The following is a 21,981-nucleotide window of genomic DNA, read 5'->3' as shown; positions in this document are numbered from 1 at the left end:
CTCTTTACACAACATGTACGCTTTGTCCTTAGACCTGAGATTGTCGCATGTACTCAAGATGTGCATCGACTTACTTAGGGGCTATCAAACGCTACACCGTAACAGGGTAGTTAAAAAGGTAGCTTTCGGGTTTGTCAGGAAGCATGCTATGAGGCATGGTCAATCAAGATGGGATTTATCTGGGCCCCTCAAATGATCGGATCCGGAAATGCATGACCATGCTACATACGGTTAAGAGTTAACCTACAAAGAGATTTCGAAACACAGGATCGAGAAAGAGCGGTCAGCTTGAAGCGAGACCAAATATCGCGAGGCAAAGGGAATAGCATGTACGTGATGTTGTGACGGTTCGTTTGTAACGCCCGTAAAAATTACCAATTTAAATCACTCGATAAAAATGCATTCCAAATTTTTTCCAACCGTTGAGCTCCTGAAAAATCCTTTCATTCCCGTCAGACCCGTCGTCCCGACCCCGACGTCGTCAACCCTCTTTTTCCGTTCCCCGTATTTTTCGCCGCGTGCCCGTAAAATCCATCACGCGTGCCAGTCAAATCCCGCAATTTCCGCCATCTCCTTCCATTTCTTTTTCCTCCTTCTCTTTCCCCTCGTTTTTCCTCCTTTTTCTTCCTTCTTCTTCCCTTCTCCTTCTTCCTTCTCTTTCTTCCTCCTTTCTCTCTCTCCTTTCTTTTCCCTGCCTCCTTTTTCCTCTGGCGCCTGGCGCCCGGCGCCTTGCCCCTGGCGCCGCTCCCCGCACGCGCGCGCCGCGCTGGCCCCACACCCACGCGCGCGCCTGCCTGCCCAGCGCGTCGCGCCGCCCGTGCCCGCACGTCGCCCCCGCGCCCGCCAGCTCCTGCGCCGCGCCGCGCCTACCGCGCTGCCCTGCGCCGCCTCCTGCCGCGCCGGCCCCACGCCGTGCTCGCCCGCGTGCCCACCAGCACCGACGCCCGTGCCCGCACCCAGCCAGGTGTGCCGTGCCGCTTGCTCCACGCCAGGCCGCCGTCGCGTCGCCGCCCTATGCGCCGCCCCTCCCGACGCGCCTCCCCACGCGGTCGTCGCCCCTGTGCCCCCCTCGTCGACCGAGCCCACGCCTCCCACGAGCTTCGCCACTCCGGCACGCCACCGGCCGAAAGTCCAGCCGCCATCATCACCTCCGCCCTCCGCCCGCCTCCTCCCACCGGCTATAAAAGCCACCCGAGGCCGGCCTCCTCCTCCCAAACCACGAGCTCGCCCGACCCTCCACCTCCCACCTCCCTGCGCCAACCGTCGCTGCCGCCAAAAGCTCCACCGCCGCCTCCTTGCCGCCGCTGGCCTCCTAGCTCCAGCCACCAATCGCCCAAGGTGACCCCTCAAATGGATTCCCCACACTCTCCTCCCCCTCCCCCGCCGCTCGGCCTCGCCGCAGGCAAGCCAAGCCGGCCGGTCCGCCGCCGGCCGTGCCCTCCCCCACCTCTGTTCCAAGCTAGAAGAAAGAAGAAGGGATAAATCACCCCCTCTCAATCTGACCCTCTAGTTTCCTATATTCACAAATAAGCCCTTCCACCATTTCAGAAATAATTACAAATAGGTCCCTGGTTCTCGCGGTTTAGTCCTAAACCTTAATTTAAGCCCCTACCACCCCTGTAACCCATCATTTCATGCGCCAAACTTCCTCCAATTGATCCCAAATTCGACCATGGCCTCCTCTCATATATTTCCGCTGAGGTATATCCAAATTTCATGAAAATATCCCTCCTACCTATTTTCCGTTCACATTTTCTGTTCAGAGCTCAACGGGTAAAATCTTATTTCCTTTTCATTTATTGTGTGCTCGTTTGTGTGTGTCGTAGATCGTGGAGTACCCGAGGAGGAGCACGAGGAGGAGTTCAACCGCGAGCCTGAGCCCGAGGACCAAAGTAATTGGCCTACGAGGTCCCTTTGAACTTTCTCCTTCTTCTAATCGACCTTTTCCCTTGATGTCATTGGCTAATATCTGAACTTTAGGATCTACAGCTCCACTCTTCTTGGTCGATCTGAAGTCAATACTTTGGTCTGGATCGCACGCTTACCACCAACTTCCACCATGTTAGTTGGGAAAGGGTGCTAGTCGATCTTCATCGGCTTTGCTGGCTTTGTAGGGGCCTCAAACTTAAGTCTTCCCTGCTCAATAGCCGATTGGATATGCTGATGGAAAACTTTACACTCATTTGTATCATAAGACGTAGCATTATGCCACTTACAGTATTTGATATTTTTGAGCTCCTCAGCCGACGGGATAGTATGATAGGGCGACAACTTGATCTGCCCCTCTTGCAACAACAAATCAAAGATTTTGTTGGCTTTGGTAGTATCGAACCCAAACTTTTCATGTTCTTTCTTGCCAAATGGACATGACACTGGCTTCTTTGTTTTGACCCATTCAGCCAAGCTGATTTCCATCTCTTCATCCAAATCGGAGTACTCCACATATGCAACTCTCTTCTGGAAGTTCCTCTTCTGCTCATAAGGGTGCACTTCCTGGTTTGACATCCAATGCACAAGTTGACTCAGGCTTGCAAACTCCTGTGATGCGTATTTTTCTTTGATGTGCGGCAAGAGTCATTGAAAGGCTACTTCAATTAGCTGGCTATCACTTAGGACCAAACTATAGCATTTGTTTCTGACTTCTCTGAACCTTTGTGTAAAGCCAGCTACTGACTCATCACTCATCTGCCTCAATCCAATCAGATCCATGAGCTTCATCTCGTGAACTCCGACAAAGAAGTATTTATGAAATTGCTTCTCCGGATCGGCCCAGGAAATAATAGAATTCGTTGGAAGTGACGTGAACCACGCAAAGGCCGATCTGGACAAAGACGATGAGAATAGCTGAACCCTCAACGCATCCTGCGCAACTGCTTCTCCACATTGAATAATGAATCGGTTGATGTGCTCCACCGTAGAAGTATCATCTTGTCCAGAGAACTTGGTAAAGTCAGGTACTTTATACCGTTGGGGAAAAGGAAGCAGATCATAAGCAGGTGGATACGACATTCTGTACATGAAAGTCTGCTGCTTAGGTTTTAACCCGAACTAATCTTGCATTACTTCAGCTATCTTTGCAGCCCAATCTACCTACTGATGTGCAGTATGTGGTTGTTGCAGCATGACCGGCCGAGTCATCGGGTGAAAAGCCGATGCTTGTTGCTGCAGTTGTGGCAAAACTATCGCCTGAGCAGCCGATGCTTGTTGTTGAGGTTGTGGCTGAACTATTGGCTGAGAAGCCGATGCTTGTTGCTAAGGCTGCGACTGAACTATCAGCTGAGAAGCCGATGCTTGCCGCTTAAGAAGGTTAATGTGCTGTAGTGTGCCTACCTCCTCATTATACAATATCATCGTTGACCCATCTTTATGAGGCATCAAAGTGCCGGTTTCCCCATTGACTTCTGAAGTATCTTGCTGTTGATGGTGAGTCATCGGTTGAGGAGTCAACACCTATAGTATTAGTATATGAGACCCTATGGATGGGGTGAATGACCCTGGAGGCATTCCAAACCCAGTGATCGGGTTCCATCTGACTGGTGTTCCTGCTGCTCCCCATTGTGCCGATGATGAAGTCAACGGCGATGAAGTAGAATATATTGGGGAAGTCGGAGTCCCCATCTGCGTCGGTGGAGGTAGTGTAGCATTGGGTGTCAGTGGTGGCATAACACTATAACCTCCTCTTGACTGCATCGGCTGAGAAACCGAATGAGTCATACCAAGCGTTGTCATGATGTTTCCGATTGGGGCACTATTCACCCTACTAGGGGACTCATAGGCCGAACCTCGATAACCTTGAGAAGATCCCCCGAGTAATGTGTTGACGACAACGTTGTGAACGGTGTTGGTCATCACTAAAGATTGATTGATCAACGCTTGATGAACAGCTTGGTTGACCATCTCTTGAATCTTCCCTAGATTCTCATCGATAGTGATATGACGAGGGGTTGGAAAATCATGCTTTTTAATAGCTTCTCCCCTCTTAGTAAGGCTATAGGATCTCAAGTACATCAATTTATATTCCTCCATAACTCTTGCCAGATCACTTTTCTGATCCTCCTAAAGATCATCTTCCGTAACCTCCATGATGTTTTTGTTTGAGAGCTCAGAAGGTTCCGGAATGGACATGTTGAAAACTGCTCGTCCCACTGGGCGTGCCAAAAGTGTGTTGACACAAAAATCGGACGATGACCTTCACATAGTAACAAACGAAACCTGAGAGATCTACTTCGCTCAAGTACAGGTTGTAACCCTCTCGATCCAAGGCGTGCGAGTCAATTTGACCTGCCAATTGACAAGGGCAAAGAAGACGTTAAATTCAAGAGCAATTGGCTGGTGTTCCGATCAGCTCCAAGAGATCGTAAATGGCTAGGTAGCCAATATAGAAAAAGACAATCGGCTAGGTCAACCGATGTATGCGTAATCAATGCAAAGGAACTGTTCAAACGCAACCTAAATAATGCTACGCAAACAGCACTTGAAACAGATCTAGTCGGCTATAAAAAAGTTCTTGATTGAAGAACAGGATAAGAAGTTGATCGAAACCTATTTCAAGCTGGATAGTAGTGATAAAAGCTAAAGCAACAAGATTTAAACAAATAAACTTGCAGATCTAGCAAATATCGATAACTTGATGAATAAATCTAGACGAAACAACAGCGATGCACCGGAAGTTAAAGCCTAGAAATTACTCAGTAAACGCGGAACTTACAATCCAGCCGGAGATCAAGATGATGCAGCCCTGCTAGCTTGGAAGAACTCGTGAAGAAAAAGAGAACTTTGGCGAAGTCGCCGACTTGAAAGTAAATTACAAATAAAGTAGATTTATTTATTTGAGTGTACATCTTTTTCAGACCTTGCAGGGTCTCTATTTATATCCTAAACTCAAGACTCCTAGTCATGGTCGATTACAACGCAATACAATATCTATAACCAAAGAAACAAACTTGTCTAAATAAAATGACTCGTACAAGAGACGAAAACGAATTTGTCCTCCCTCGACCAACTCTACATCCATTGTCTCGCAATATCTTCGCCGATCAAGATTCTCTTGTCTTTTAACGGTCGAACCCCAATATCTCTGATCGGTTGGAATCCTCTTGCTCGCATCGGCTGGGTCCCTGTCACCCTTCATCGGCTGACACCTCCCGTCCTCATCAGCTGGGTCTCCAGCACCTTTCATCGGCTGAACCTTTGTGACTTTATTGATCGTTTTTACTAGCCGTTGCCCTTATGTCGTGCATCAGCATCTCTGCTTCCTTTTGACGCCAATTTTGACACATGTCAAAAATAGTCAACTCTCTCTCTCTCTCTCTCTCTCTCTCTCTCTCTCTCTCGTGCAACAACCCTTCAGCTGCTCCGCCCTAGCGGTTGGGCCAAGCCTAAGTAGCAGGCCAGGATACAAAGGCCAGCCCAACGGACAGGCTCACGGTCATCCTAAGGCCCAACTAAACCTAGAGCTAGGGACAGATGGGCTGAGAGAGTCCCAGTAACTATGATTCGGGATGCCACGTGGCCCCAAACATCCTCCCACTGTATCTCAGTCCTGATGACAAGTCCGCTCTGTGTATTCCCAACAAGGGAAGGCGACGAGCCCTCCAACCTCCCATGCAGGAGGTCGGGGACCAAACGGGCAAATAACAGGATGTCTCCTAGCAAGACAAAGCCGAACTTTCCACAATCGCAAAGATGATAGGGTCCCGCTCAGATTGTCCTGCGACACTCGAATGAGCGCACTTGCCCGACTAGCCTGGTAGGCAAGGAGCCTCTCCCTGCGAAGGGAACGCATGGCGCATCACCCCAACCACACGAGCGCACTATCGCGGGAGCAGCGCACCCAGGGGCTCAGAGCGACTAGCCCCCAAGTCCAAGCAAGCCATTCGCAACATGCACCAAGGACAAAATTTATTATTCCGTGGAACAAACATTAAAAGAAGGGCGTCCAAGACACCATGGACAGATACAAAAAACGCTAGTGTTGATGAGCAAGGCAACACCTGGGGCCCACGGGGAGTGCTGCTACAAGGGCAGCGTGAAGCGGTGGATGCTCACGTCGCTGAGTTTCTTGTAGAATTAGCACCTCGGGGGCTGCCTGTGCAGAGGTGGTACCAAGGATGAGAGCACTTTTAGCTCCTTCAAGTGATGCCACCATCTCCCCTGGCAAGAGAGCAAACCACGACCGCACTCAAAGCCTCCCATCGGAGACGAGAGGGGGCCATAGTTGTACCCAACAAGCTCAGGAGCAGCATCATGGCAGTCTTCATCGAGCCCGCGAGTCCATAGAGGATTCAAACGGGAGCAATCGGGGCTCTTGAGTGATCCCCAAGAAACCCAGAGGCTATTCTTGCCTGTTACCGGTTCCTCTCGCCGGATTTGCGAGGATCTTGGAGCAGGATCAGCAACAGGAATGGAGGTGCCTCAGACCTCCTATGGCACGCCCAGCCACTTGCTGAGATTCTTCTAGCATCAAGGGTAGGCTGGGAGACGCCCTTTCGGAGGCCTCATCCCTCTACCCGCACAAGGAAGCATTTGTGGAAAGTGAAGCCTGGAGCCCCAAGTAGCACAAGACACAGGCTTTATAGCCTGAAAGCAGGGCTAAGCCATGCGACACCGCAAGGTTCAAAGAGGGGCACCCACCAAGCAAGGATGCCGCGAGCCCCGATGCACCGGCAAACCCACGTGAAAAGCTACATGATGAAATGATGCCCTAAGCAAGACCTCGGGGTTCCACATTGTGCAAGGCACCGGACGAACTGGTCCTGGTTGCACACCGGTGTGCAACCATGAAGGAACTAGAAGGTCAAAAAGGGTCTCCTGACAATGCCTGAACGGTGGCAAGGGATGAGCAGCGCCCGCATTAAAAACCTTCTAAGTGAATCTTCAATTCCCTCAGAAACTCGGGGAATAGACCTAGTGGGTCTGCTCGCACGAACCCATAGGATACCTAAGACATCGAATGGCAAGAAGGGTGAAGGAGCCTTTCCCCCGACCACAAGGTCGGGAGAAGCTTCGAGGGCTACTAATGGGTTCCTATATCAGTGGTCCCTTAGGAAATGGGCTTAGGGCGATCAGGCACCAAAAGGCCAACTGCCCAATAGTCGGAAGCATCATGCAAATGGCCCAAATGACATCGCGGCCCACCACCCGACCTCCCTTGGTCGGAAGCCAAGAGCCATGACTTGCCGGCTCACCCAACTCGGGGGCAGAGCCAACAGCACCTCACCCACTCCCTGACTCAGGAAGACCTACGTCATACGAGAGGCATTAAATGCGGGGCGTGGCCCTCCGACCACCCCATGCTGGAGACATGACCAAGCGAAGGGAGCCGGCCTTTAACCAGGAGGTCCGAGGGTGAGGTTACACCCTTCGGACCGTCCAGGACAGCTTGTAGGACAAGGCCACGCATGGCCGAATGCGTCCCGATGTCATCATCACCTTCGTATCAAAGAGACCCGTCAAGATCAAGGCCATGCCACCGCGCCAGACCCAGTATGATCCCACAGGCGAGATGGGACCCAGCGACAAACATCACGGTGAGGAGCGGTTGTGACCGCACTAAAGAGGTCGGGGAAAGCTGGGACGAGCGGCACGCCCCGTCCAGGCCGCTAAACAAGGTCTGCCCATTCATCACTAGTACGGACGACAGTAGCAGCACCCATCCCATTCTCTACCACAGAGTTGGCGGACGCTACGGGAGCACGCCACGGAGCAGGGCCGTGTGTAAGCAGCCCATGCCGCACAGGAGCCACTGTACAAGACATGCGAGGCCCACAACCAGCTAAGGGGATAGCACAGGGAAGCCTCTTGGTGCAAGGAAAATCCAACCACGCCGCAACCCCTGACCTCTGAGGTCGGGGATCTCCTCCATTTCTCAACATTGTTACCCAATCCCAGGCTATATAAAGGCAACCGAGCCTCCATTCACTCTCTCTCGCATTCAACACATACACCCACACATCGCACGAATGCTTGCTTGCAAGCACCCCATTGTAAGCCCAGTGCATTTGATCCAAGGAACACGACTCCTGTCGAAACTGGATTAGGGATCTTCCCGAACCAATATAACTCCTTGTCTCTTGTGTGCTAGTCATCGGAAGTGAGGAAAGCATAGCGTACAATAACTAGTCGACGGTACAAAACACCGACAATCCCTCTCCAACATTTATTTTTCATGGCCATTTTGACAAGTCTCAGTAATCCTAATAGATCTCTTACTTAGTTTGACAATATTTCGAATATAATGTTTTGCTAGGATTGTTTCTACCTACCAAGCTCCACATAAGCCTTCCACTTTCGTATATAAGTAGAATAGGTTGAAAATAATCTAGTATAGGTTTGAGTGACTTAATGAGATGAGTGTTTCCATCAGCTTTTGCAAGAGAATCTCACTTATGTTGGATTTGCATCTTTTTGAAAAACTCTTCACGATGGAACAAAGTAAAGGTCTGAAGTTCAGTTAAGTTTAAGAGCATTATATTTATTTTATTATGGCATGTTCTTTATTGCTAGTCTACTTCCATGATGAAAAATAGTCGGTCACAACTTAACTTTAAATGCTAAATACTTGAAAGAGCAATATGTTTTTTTATGTATAACTGAGTGCAGGGATGACATCGAAGGGTAATGCTAATTTCTTGATTAAGCAAGTATGCTGGACTTACTCAAGGAGGAGCAAGGTTTAAGCATGGGGGGATTGTTGACGCTCATTATCTATACCCTTTTGGTGCCATTTGAATAGTGTTTTTTGTTGACATTGGTTTTTGACCACGGTCAACCACTGTGGATAAGGTTCTCACAGCCGATGAAGGAGAGAGAAAAGGGTTGTAGATGAAGCCATGTGGACCAAGAGTAACCACTGTTGACCACGATTCCAGAAACTGATGGAAGACCAGGTGGGCCCAGTCCGAACCAAAATCGACTCCACCAAATAAGAGAAATCCTAGAGATTTATCTTTGGTAGTTTTTTGAAATAGCTGTAATAGTCATGTCATAGTCGACTAGGATTTTAGCTTCTTCAGGGTATAAATATAAACCCGTGAGCCTTGTAAATAATAATAATCAATCAATCGGTACAACTTTTCAGCGCCACACCGCCAAAACCCTAGGAGTAGGAGTAGAGTAGATTTGACAAGTTCCTTCTTGCACGCATGGCTGCATCGGCTTCGATCTCAGGCGAGCTTGTTGTTGGGATACGAGGTAGGCTACTCTAGCGCAAATCAAAATTTCTACCGCGTAAAACCAGGAATAACTGCCGTATAAGGATCACGGGATTACCACTTGACGCACTACTGGTGCGGAAGATGTAGATATGCGTCGATGCAGTGAAGACGATCACGTAGTCGTACGTAGTCGATCACATCCAGCATCTCCTCAGCAGATCGTCCACGTGCAGCAAGATCGCCTCCGGTGCCGCGGCTCGTCGTCGGCTCGTCGTGGCTCGTCGGCGGCTCGTCCAAATGCTGCAGGCGCAACACCTCCAAGGTATCCACACGTGCAGGGAGGAAGCGTCGCAAGCCGGACTGCTAGATCCGCGAGTTGCAACAGGCGAGGGCGTGGGAGGCGCGGCAGGTGTGTTTCGCCAAAAAGGTGTAAACCCTAGGGCGCCCCCACCCCTCTATTTATAGAGGTTCCTGATGGGCCTCTGGATCCGAGGCCCATTAGTACTCCTAAACCTAATCCAACTCGGATCAGATCCGAATTGGGCTTCCACCCCCTTAAGTGTGTGACCCTATGGGTTCGGATACGTATAGACATAGCCCGAGTACTCCTACTCGGCCCAATAGTCGGTAGCGGCCTCTAGCAAGACGTGCCAACTCCTATACGCACACGAAGATTATATCAGACGAACCATCACAACATAATATACATGCTATTCCCTTTGCCTCACGATATTTGGTCTAGCTTCAAGCCGACCGCTCTTTCTCGATCCTGTGATTCGGAATCCAACAGTCTCCCACTTGCACTAGAGTCAATCTAGAAGGTACCTAATACCCATAGCTCTTACATGCGCATCATGCTTAGCCTACGGGAGTGGTTTTGTCAACGGATCAGAAATGTTCAGATCCGTGTGTATTTTGCATATCTTGATCTCACCCCGGTTAACGAAGTCTTGAATGAGATGGAATCGCCGCATTACGTGTTTGTTCTTCTGGTGGTTCCTTGGCTCCTTTGCTTGCGCAATTGCCCCATTGTTATCACAGTAGAGATTCATGGGCTGGACGCATTCGGGAACACACCAAGCTCAATGAGGAAATTCCTTATCCAAACACCTTCCTTCGCGGCTTCCGAAGCTGCGATGTACTCGGCTTCTGTCGTAGAATCTGCCACCGTCTCCTGCTTGGAACTCTTCCAACTAACAGCACCACCATTCAGTGTGAACACAAATCCTGATTGTGACTTTGAATCATCTCTGTCGGTTTGGAAACTAGCATCGGTGTAACCTGTTACAACGAGCTCCTCCTCATCTCCATAGACGAGGAACATATCTTTAGTCCTTCTCAAGTATTTAAGAATATTTTTCACCGCTGTCCAGTGACTTTCACCTGGATCAGATTGGTGTCTGCTTGTCATGCTTAGCGCATATGAAACATCTGGGCGAGTACTTATCATTGCATACATGATAGATCCAATAGCCGAGGCATATGGCACTCTACTCATGCGATCCCGCTCATCAGCAGTCGAAGGACACTGAGTCTTGCTGAGATGTATGACATGTGACATAGGCAAGAACCCTTTCTTTGCCTCTTCCATGCTGAATCGCTTCAACACTTTGTCAATGTAAGTATCTTGGCTTAAACCTATAAGCCTTCTCGACCTATCTCTATAGATCTTAATGCCCAGAATATATGCCGCTTCCCCTAAGTCCTTCATCGAAAAACTATTTTTCAGTGAAGTCTTTACGGACTCAAGCATAGGAATGTTATTTCCAATCAGTAATATGTCATCCACATATAAGATTAGAAATACTACAGAGCTCCCACAAACCTTCTTGTAAACACAAGACTCTTCTTCGTTCTTGGTGAAGTCAAACCCTTTGACCACTTCATCAAAACGAATGTTCCAACTCCTAGATGCTTGCTTCAATCCATAAATGGATCTCTGAAGCTTGCATACCTTTCCAGCATTTTTCGGATCGACAAAACCCTCGGGCTGTATCATATACACGTCCTCAGCTAGGTTTCCATTCAGGAAAGCTGTCTTGACATCCATCTGCCATATCTCATAATCGAAATATGCAGCTATAGCTAGAATAATCCGAATGGACTTAAGCATCACTACGGGCGAGAAGGTCTCGTCGTAGTCAACTCCTTGAACTTGTCGAAAACCTTTTGCGACAAGTCGTGCTTTATAGATGTGAACATTTCCATCCATGTCCTTTTTCTTCTTATAGATCCACTTGCACTCTATGGTTTTAACACCATCAGGCGGGTCAACCAAGTTCCAAACTTGATTGTCTCCCATGGACTCTATTTCGGATTGCATGGCACTCTGCCATTTTTCGGAGTCTGGGTCCATCATTGCTTCTGCATATATCGCAGGCTCATCATTGTCCAACAATAATATTTTCCGCATTTCGCGGAGCCTTGCCGACCTTCGTGGTTGTGGCGGTGCTTCTCTTGCCATGGATACCTCAACTTGTTCTGCTACGTTAGCATCACTCATTGATTCTTGCCCGATCGGCTCATCTTGAACTTCTTCAAGATGCACTGTCTTTCCACTCTTTTCTCCTTTGAGAAACTCTTTCTCTAGGAAAACCCCGTTCCGAGCGACAAACACTTTGCCTTCTGATCGGTTGTAGAAATAATATCCCAAAGTTTCCTTTGGATATCCCACGAAAATGCACTTATCCGACTTGGGTGTGATCTTGTCCGACTGAAGTCGCTTGACAAACACTTCACATCCCCAAATCTTTAGAAAAGACAAACTGGGAACCTTTCCAGTCCATATCTCATATGGTGTCTTAACTACGGATTTAGATGGTACCCTATTGAGTGTGAAAGCTGCTGTTTCTAGAGCGTATCCCCAAAATGACAACGGTAGGTCCGACTGGCTCATCATTGATCGAACCATGTCTAACAAAGTTCGATTACGTCGCTCGGACACACCGTTTCTCTGAGGTGTTCCAGGCGGCGTAAGTTGTGGAACAATTCCGCAACTCTTTAGATGATTGCTAAACTCGTGGCTCAAATACTCGCATCCACGATCAGATCGTAAGGCCTTAATTTTCTTGCCACGCTGATTTTCAACTTCATTCTGAAATTCCTTGAACTTTTCAAAGGTTTCAGACTTGTGCCTCATCAAGTAGACATAGCCATATCTACTAAAATCATCAGTGAAAGTTATGAAGTATTGGAATCCTCCTCTAGCCGTCGTGCTCATTGGTCCGCATACATCACTATGTACGAGTTCCAACAAGTCTACTGCTCTCTCAGGAAATCCTGTGAAAGGCGTCTTGGTCATCTTGCCTAGCAAGCAAGCCTCACATGTCTCGTATGATTCAAAATCAAACGAAGTTAGAAGTCCATCAGAATGGAGCTTCTTCATGCGCTTTTCACTTATATGACCCAAACGACAATGCCACAAGTAGGTAGGACTCAAATCATTAGGCCGAGGCCTTTTAGCACTTATATTACAGACAGGTGAACCATCAAGATTTAAAACAAACAATCCATTCACAATGGGTGCAAAAGCCATAAACATATTATTCTTAGAGATCACACAACCATTGTTTTCACTCGCAAATGAATAACCATCCTTCATCAAGCATGAAGGAGACAAAATGTTTCGACTTAGACTAGGAACAAAATAACAATTATTCAACTCCATAATAAATCCTGACGGGAGGTGGAGTTGCATCGTCCCGACGGTCAAAGCAGCAACTCTTGCATTATTGCCCACGCGGAAATCAACTTCTCCTCTTTCCACGCTTCTACTTCTTATCATTCCCTGCATCGAATTGCAAATATGAGCAACCGATCCGGTATCAAATACCCAAGAATTAATAATTGTATCAGCGAGAAATATGTTGTCTATAACATTAACAACAAGCGTACCTGAGGTAGAAGTACTCTTACTTCTGCCATTCTTCAAGGAAGCTAGGTACTGCTTGCAATTTCTCTTCCAGTGACCAAGTTCATGACAGTAAAAGCACTCCTTGTCTGGAGCAGGTCCAGGTCCAGCTTTAACCTTGGGCGATGGGTTTGGCTTGGACGTTCCAGCCTTGCCCTTCTTCTTCCAAGAATTGCCCTTCTTCTTAAAGCTAGGCTTGTTCTGTATCGCCATCACATGGCTGGTACTAGTGCTTTTCTTGATGTCAGCCTCTGCTGTTTTAAGCATGCCACACAGCTCATTCAGACCCTTCTCCGTCCCATGCATATGGTAATTCGAGATGAAGTTCCCATAGCTAGGCGGAAGAGACGAAAGAATGAAATCAGTGGCCAACTCTTGGCCCAGTGGGAAGCCCAGCTTCTCCAACCGTTGAGTGTAACCAACCATCTTGATTACGTGTGGTCCTACTGCTGCGCCTTCTGCTAGCTTGCTCTCAACAAAGGTCTTAGACACATTGAATCTTTCAGTCCTGGCCTGTGTTTGGAACATGTCTCTAAGCGCCACGATCATATCGTGCGCCTCATGGTTTGTTTCGAACTGCATCTGCAGCTCGGGTTCCATGCAAGCAAGCATAAGGCAGCTTACTTCAAGGTTAGCATCACATGCCTTCTTGTAAGCATTCTTAGCAGTAGCGGGTGCATTATCAGCAGGTTCTTCTGGTAGTGGGTTGTCTAGAACATCTTCCTTTTTCTCAGCCCTGAGAACAATTCTCAGGTTACGGATCCAATTCGAGTAATTTGTTCCATTCAACTTGTCCTTCTCAAGGACCGAACGCAAAGCAAACGGTGTAGTGCTGCTAGGTGCCATTTAATCTACAACAAAGTAATGCAAAATACACTAAGACAAACGTATCCATGATAGAGTAAATCATATTAAACTATTTTAACAGAATCTACTCCCACTAAAATCAATATCCCTCTATTGAAACTTAGTGATTCAGGATCAACAACTAACAAGTCCACTAGTGAGCTTTAGCATCACCGCTAGCAAACAAGGTAGATCGGTAAGCAACTTTTGCTAATCATATCACATATGACTCCTGTTGTTGGGTGACATCCCCATGTCTCGGCGCCCAACCGTTATGCCCCAAGGTCCTTAACCGTTAAGATGACCTCGTTAAGCTAACCAACCCTTATGCGTGTAAGTGTCCGACACAAACCCGTCTAGTCAAGGAAAACTAGTGGTACCCTAATTTCATAGACCCACCACTAATTGTACAAGACATGGGACGGTGCAAGTTTTAGTTGGGAGGGCATACTAACTTAAAATTTGCGAGGGATCGTTCTACTTCTAACATCACAGCATGCAGAAAGTAAAACATAAACAGAATAGCATTCACACAGTTGTGACACAGTATGGTCCGTTTTCATATGGTGATCTCCATCTCCATAGAACCTGTTCACCATGGTGATCTCCATCTCCATGTTCCATGTGCGCCATCCTCCTGGTGATGAGTCCTCCAAGAACTAGAGCATGCTATTACACCTAATAGCTAGTAAAGAATCTAGTAATGAAGATTACATAGTTGCTTGGATCATCACAGATTGGTACGCAGACCATTAAATACAATAAAGTGACAACACATATGGCTCCTGCCGCGTTGCCGTACGCGCGACACGCAGGTCACGAATGAGTTACACACATGCATCACATACACAAGGGGGCCATACTGATCACAAGATACATGCATACATCCTGCAAAACAGAGTTAGGCGTCCTAACGTTCAAAACTTTGGAGGCCCGAAACTCCATCTTCCAAGCCGAATTTGGAAAATCTAATTTCTCCCAAAACGGCGAAGCGGTTGAAATTCATGTGTAACTTTTTCTGTAGATCAATTTTCATATAAAAATCGCCTCGATCCGAGATCGTACCGAAAAGTTACGGCTGATTTACCGAAGCATACGCAAACGGCAAAAATCCCGACCCCGGCAGTAGATCCCATCTACTGTTGCACATCTAATGCACCTGGCGTATGACCCTGGATTTCGATTCGACCAATCATATTGATCTTCGCTCACTGCAACTGGATTTACGTGTATCACTTAACTCCGATGGCGGAAACCGACCGGTAGGAGTATCTCGTTACACTACCATTGTAGCAAGGGCACGAAAACAGGACATAGATCAAACGGAAAACTCGCATATCTCCATATGCACACATCCCGAATCCAAAACTAAGCAGCTACGGCTCTGATACCACTGTTGGGATATGAGGTAGGCTACTCTAGCGCAAATCAAAATTTCTACCGCGTAAAACCAGGAATAACTGCCGTATAAGGATCACGGGATTACCACTCGACGCACTACTGGTGCGGAAGATGTAGATATGCGTCGATGCAGTGAAGACGATCACATAGTCGTACGTAGTCGATCACGTCCAGCAGCTCCTCAGCAGATCGTCCACGTGCAGCAAGATCGCCTCCGGTGCCGCGGCTCGTCGTCGGCTCGTCGTGGCTCGTCGGCGGCTCGTCCAAGTGCTGCAGGCGCAACACCTCCAAGGTATCCACACGTGCAGGGAGGAAGCGTCGCAAGCCGGACTGCTAGATCCGCGAGTTGCAACAGGCGAGGGCGTGGGAGGCGCGGCAGGTGTGTTTCGCCAAAAAGGTGTAAACCCTAGGGCGCCCCCACCCCTCTATTTATAGAGGTTCCTGATGGGCCTCTGGATCCGAGGCTCATTAGTACTCCTAAACCTAATCCAACTCGGATCAGATCCAAATTGGGCTTCCACCCCCTTAAGTGTGTGACCCTATGGGTTCGGATACGTATAGACATAGCCCGAGTACTCCTACTCGGCCCAATAGTCGGTAGCGGCCTCTAGCAAGACGTGCCAACTCCTATACGCACACGAAGATTATATCAGACGAACCATCACAACATAATATACATGCTATTCCCTTTGCCTCACGATATTTGGTCTAGCTTCAAGCCGACCGCTCTTTCTCGATCCTGTGATTCGGAATCCCTTTGTAGGTTAACTCTTAACCGTACGTAGCATGGCCATGCATTTTCGGATCCGATCACTCGAGGGGCCCAGAGATATCACTCTCAATCAGAGAGGGGCAAATCCCATCTTGATTGACCATGTCTCATAGCATGCTTCTTGACAAACCCGAAAGCTACCTTTATAACTACCCTGTTACGGCGTAGCGTTTGATAGCCCCTAAGTAGGTCGATCCACATCTAGAATACATGCGACAATCTCAGGTCTAAGGACAAAGCGTATATGTTGTTTAAAGAGAGAACTACTTCTCGTGTTGGGTCAGTCCTAACACATGTCTCCACATGTGTCCACATTATTAGTTCAACATCTCCATGTCCGTGACTTGTGAAACATAGTCATCAACTAATACATGTGCTAGTCTAATATTCATGTGTGTCCTCACATGAACTCCGACTAGGGACAACTTTAGAATAACCATACAAGTAAAGAGTTTCACATACAATTCACATAATTGCAAATCAATTAAAGTAGCCTTCAATGGATATTCAATGAACACAACATACAAATCATGGATACAAATGGAATATCGTCATCTCTATGATTGCCTCTAGGGCATACCTCCAACACTTGTAAGTTCCGTCACCCGGTCATTACGACCTCTATCAGAACTTTCTAAGTTAAGTATTATATTCTGGTATTGTTGTGTGGCTAGTTATCGAGTTATCTTAGATTGCAAGTAGAACTTTCAAGGGTTTGTCCAATATTCTGCTTGTCTTCGATGGTTTCTCACAGTTATCGAGTATCGAGTTATTTGGTTTTATTAAGTCGTATCGTATCGATCTCTTAGTTTAATCAAGCACTCACATTTATCGAATGGCTTAGATCTGGTTAGGTGTCCTCATCGGCTCCCTTACCCTGTTTAAATTTTCACAGTTATCATATCATGTTCGTTGGTAGACTTCGCAGACTTTTATTGCTTTATATATGCTAGGTCCAATAGATCTTTACCCCTCCCCCTCGTATTGCTAACCATCAGGCTTCACGTCAGCACGCTACTGTTAAGAGCCGATGCTTCGGTCGAGTCTTATCTGTATCTCACGGAAGCATGATGACGCCATTGAGCCGATAGGGGTGCATAGGAGGCTTTGCTGCAGCAAGCTTGTCTAGTTGAGTTAATGGGCCAAAGTTAATGCCCTCTCACCATGTTACTTTGTCTAAGTTCAATTACACGGTCATGACATTGATTAGGTTTTATTAGCTTAATTATCTTGCAAGCGGTAGGCAAGAGGTCCTTGTTTACTATGTTCTAATCTTTTTGGTTAATAGATTGATGTTAATGCCCTCTCATTCGTGTTATCTTGTCTAAGTTCAATTACACTTATCATGATATTGACTAGATCTATTAATCTATCTGATGTGCGCATGGTTAACAAGGGCTCCTTCTATGGCTGTTGTGTTACAATACTTTATCTTAGCATGTCAGCTCATATAGCCGATGCCACATGCCATTAATGTTTTATTTATTCACACTGCATGCTTACATTAAATATCTATCTGTCATGGTGTTTATTCCAAGAATGCCTACCCATGAGTTCGAAAGGCTTCACCACCGGTTGGCTTAAGAATTTAATGTTTACCTTGTCAATTTTTAGGTCAAATTGACTGGCACGCCTTGCACCACTCGCGAGCCGATTTGTATCCTACACTGGAGTTAAGTAGATCTCCCAGTTCCTCCATGTTGTTCCACGCAGAAGCCTGAGGTTTAGATTTGCGTCAACATTTTCATGAATATTCTTATACTAACCCGCCACTTAGCACCTGAAATAACCCCATATTCGCATATGTGTTGTGTTTTGGACCATATTATAAAATCACAAGAAATATGACATAATGAAGGATTTTTCTACAAATTGGATTTGGACCTGAACTTTGAACAACACAAGAAGTCTACATGAGAAAGACGAGGATCAGCATAGACCAAAAGAGGGGAGGGCATGGGACCCAGAGGCTAATCAGCTTGGACCAATTCGCCATCCAAATGCATCCACATTCGATGAACCATCATTCTAGATGACTTAGAGGCAAAGTATGTGGTGATTTGGCAAATCAATCTCGTGGCCAAGCTAAGGGAAACCCAAGATTGGAAGGTCATAAGGCCCGCGGAAGCAGCAGGTCTTGCATGAAGCATATCTCCCTCATCCATACCACGATTGGGACGAATTTGGTATCTAAATTGCATGGCTTGAAAATATCTACAATTTTTTTATAGAAAGTTTTGGCGTTTGAGGTCGGGAAGGTGGTGAAATCACATAGGCTGATCGGCCTAGCCCATTTCTAGTCCCGATCGACATGCCATTCGCTCCACGGCACCTATGAACTATAAATATGCCCAATTTTCATCGGTACACGGAATCCATCCACCAAAACTCGACGAAACCAAGGGCATTCACCAGAGGGAGCTGAGGGCCAAAGTTGTCTATGTTGATGTTTTATATCCGGCAACCTACCGAGCGGTATCCCAAGGTAGTAGATTAGTTGATGGGGGATCATCGTACCTAGAACTTGAAGGTAAAAGCAAGGACACAAGATACAAATTTATACAGGTTCGGGTCGACACAGTAGCGTAATACCCTAAGTCCTGTTTCGGTATTGTATATTTCATCCTGCGCTTGAGTGTTGTTTGGTACTGAGGATTTGGTCTTCTGTTATGGTTCTATGAGGTCTTGGCCTACCAATCTAGGAACTCCTACCCTCCTTTATATACTCCAGGGGGCGGGATTATTAGTCAATTATAAGGTAGGAGTTCTTGTAGGATTACATGGTATGAGTCTTAGTAGGATTACAGAGGAATCCTAGTACGAGTCGGTATTCTTCCTTCCCTATTGGGGATCTATCCCCGACAGTCTAGGAGATGACTTAGGCCAAACCCTAGCCGCCATGGTCGTCCCTGCACGGCGAAGCCATGGTGGAGTTCAAGAGTTAAGCCTTGTATTCATCAAGGCCTATGTACACATGACGGTGATATCAATCTAATCTTGTGCTTTAATCTACTATGATGCATGCTTATTCTCATATGTCTAGCTAGCCTATATTCTTAGTAGGAATAGGTATAATCGTGGTGATTAGTCTATATCTTGCGGATCCATCTTAGTAGTGCGTAGGAAGTCGGTGTGATTACCCTTGCATGGTGACAACATGTGGGAGGGAAAAGACCGAACAATTGCATAATGTTGAGTAGGATCAATAGCAAGTATTGTAGGAGTCATTTGAGGTAAAGCTTTGGGAAACCGGAGGTGTCAACATGCACCTCGCAATGGTGACCATGAGAAAATAGGCCGCTTGCGAGTCGCCATTATGAGATACGACTATTTATCAAGGTGCTATATAGGTTGGTTACCGCTTTGGCTGGACTACAACGAGAAGATGAAAGATTTTTGCTATCCTTGATGATGTTATACATATATATCTGTGGATGTGATATAAACTTATTCATAATGTTAATCTTTATATCAAGGTTACCTTTCGTATGCAATCTATACTTCATGTTAGGATCAGATCCGTTAGATTAGATGGAAAAATCTAGTCAGTCACTGCCAATCCACAGATTGATAAACCTTGGATAAAATATTCTAAGAAAAAAGCTAGATGATTCGTACGCTCGCGGTTCGCAACTTAGCGTGCTATTTGCCGTCAACATGCAGTGCTTTGACATAAGTATGTTAAGTCTCCTGATAGCAGCCTCAGCTTCGCATCTCCGATCAAATTTGACAAAGCCGACCCCCCTGCCTGATCCAGTCTTCTCATCCACAGGAAGATAGACACACAGAACATAGCCAAAAAAGCCAAACAGCTCGGCCAGATCAACTTCACGGTTTTGCTCTGAGATGTTGGTCACACGGGCACATCTATCATCATAGATACCCCCCTTCACGACGTCTCTAATTCTATAACCATCTTCCATCATAAATGAAAGAGGATGCGCTTCCTTCAGGGATCCACCTCGTGCTTCAGAGCCATCGGCATCGGCGGTAGGAGGCCTGTCAGCAAAGGATTTGGTCTGTTGAACAAGGTCCGTGTACGGACAATTTGAGGTCAAGTGGTCATCGTTCTTCCCACAGATTCCGCGAACCGTGAGAACACCTCCGTTGCTTGCCATAGCCAATGGGTACCAGAAGCAGCTGGTTCCTCAGCTTTGCTGCCTGCTTGAGGGCGTGGACGCTCGAGGAGAATCTCGTCAGGGGAATCCATGGTGAGCCGCAACCTGGCGTCATCGTTCATGGCATCTCCGAACTTGGGCTACTAAAGAGGCGAGCGCGTGCGAGCTTGCGGGTGAGGGTGGTGGTGGTGACCTTAACCTTGTTGCCCTCGTCGTCGAAGTGGTACTCGAAGTCTCGAACACCTTCCTGTTGCTGCGGAAGCGCCGCCTGCTCCATGGCTCAATCCTCCGCCCGTTGCGTGCTTTAGGATTTGGTTGAGATGCGGCGGGAAGAGGAGAGCTTCGGCCGGATTCACAAATCACGATTGCCACTCGCGAGTTGCGGCGGGAGAGGGAAAGAGTGGGAGATGAAGGGGTATTTGGATACCCTATTAAAGTTTAACACAGATCGGATGTTTGAATACTATACAAAACTAATTACACAGATGGAGTATAATTCACAAGATGAATCTATTAATTAGGAGTATACTTCACGAGATGAATCTATTTAGCCTAATTAGTCTATGATTTGACAATGTGGTACTACAGTAACCATTTGCTAATGATGGATTAATTAGGTTTAATAGATTCGTATCGCGAATTAGCACAGGATTCTGCAATTAGTTTTATAATTAGCTCATGTTTAGTCCTCCTAATTAGCATCTGAACATCCGATGTAACACTGTTAAAGTTTAGCACCTCGTATCCAAACACCTCCGAAGTCGGTCGGCACCGTTGGGATTCAAGTTTGGGTCGGAGTCGGACTCAGTGGGCTGGATTGTGGGTAGGCCTAAGCCAACAGCTGGGCCAGATCGACAGCCATACGGGCTTATTCAGAAACAACTGAAACAGAAACATAAAATGTAGTATTATAGTTATAAATATATAGTACTCTAAACTAAGAAGTAAGTTATTTATACGCACAATTTCCTTAGACATCTAGATCTTCCAATCTTCTCGAAATGGCGACAATGATAAATACTGCATTTGCTTGTAACAGCTGTAATAACTCCGTGTTGTCTCAGACTGTCAGACAGTTTGACCAACTCGCTGTGGCTTTCCGTTTTCCATCCCCGTTCTTCGAGTCTTCGTGCTTGTTGATCCGTTTTTTCTTCGCTGCGTGCACGCAGAAAGTCGGGTAAAATGTCTTCGTTTCTTCTCTCCCGCCGACCTCTCAAGTCTCATCGATGGGAACTGCTGTCATTACAAACATTTTGTCCGGTCCTCTTGTGTTTCCATCTATAAGGGAATCAAGGGCGATGCATGCCTTTTCCTTAGCCGATTGCCCAAATTCATATCGAGGTTAGTTGCTATGAAGTTTTTAGATTTAACTTCTGGTGATTAAGGGTAAGAATTTCCGGCAGAAGTTTAAATTGTGAACAAAGCTTCCATAAAAAAAAAAAAAAAGAGGTGTAAACAAAGCTGCTGCTGCTTGGTTCTGAACCATGAGCGCACTTCTTCTGGCGATGGTTGCAGCATTTCTTCATTTACCCATTGTCTAGCCAATGGATTATTTCGCTCCCGTTTTATGGCTGAATGAAGAACAAGCAGCTCTTTAATTCTTCGATGGTATGATTTACTAACTGAACTTATAGCAGGAGTACTTACTTTGATCGATTGCAAATGTTTTAAGGCGAAGTATGTGTTTCACTTCATTGGATACACACCATATTACTAAGATTCAGAGCATGATAAACATGACTACGATGTCAATTCGCAGTCCTAGTTCTGAAGAAAACG

At 46.8% G+C, this 21,981-nt stretch overlaps 1 pseudogene; it reads right to left on the bottom strand.

Annotated features, from left to right (window-relative positions):
* Window positions 1-19,625: 19,625 nt before the first annotated feature.
* Window positions 19,626-20,543, bottom strand: LOC117856683 (uncharacterized; annotated as a pseudogene).
* Window positions 20,544-21,981: the final 1,438 nt, after the last annotated feature.

This window comes from Setaria viridis, chromosome 1 (genome assembly GCF_005286985.2).
Source record: "Setaria viridis chromosome 1, Setaria_viridis_v4.0, whole genome shotgun sequence".
Lineage (NCBI taxonomy): Eukaryota > Viridiplantae > Streptophyta > Magnoliopsida > Poales > Poaceae > Setaria > Setaria viridis.
This window is presented reverse-complemented; position numbering and strand designations above follow the sequence as displayed.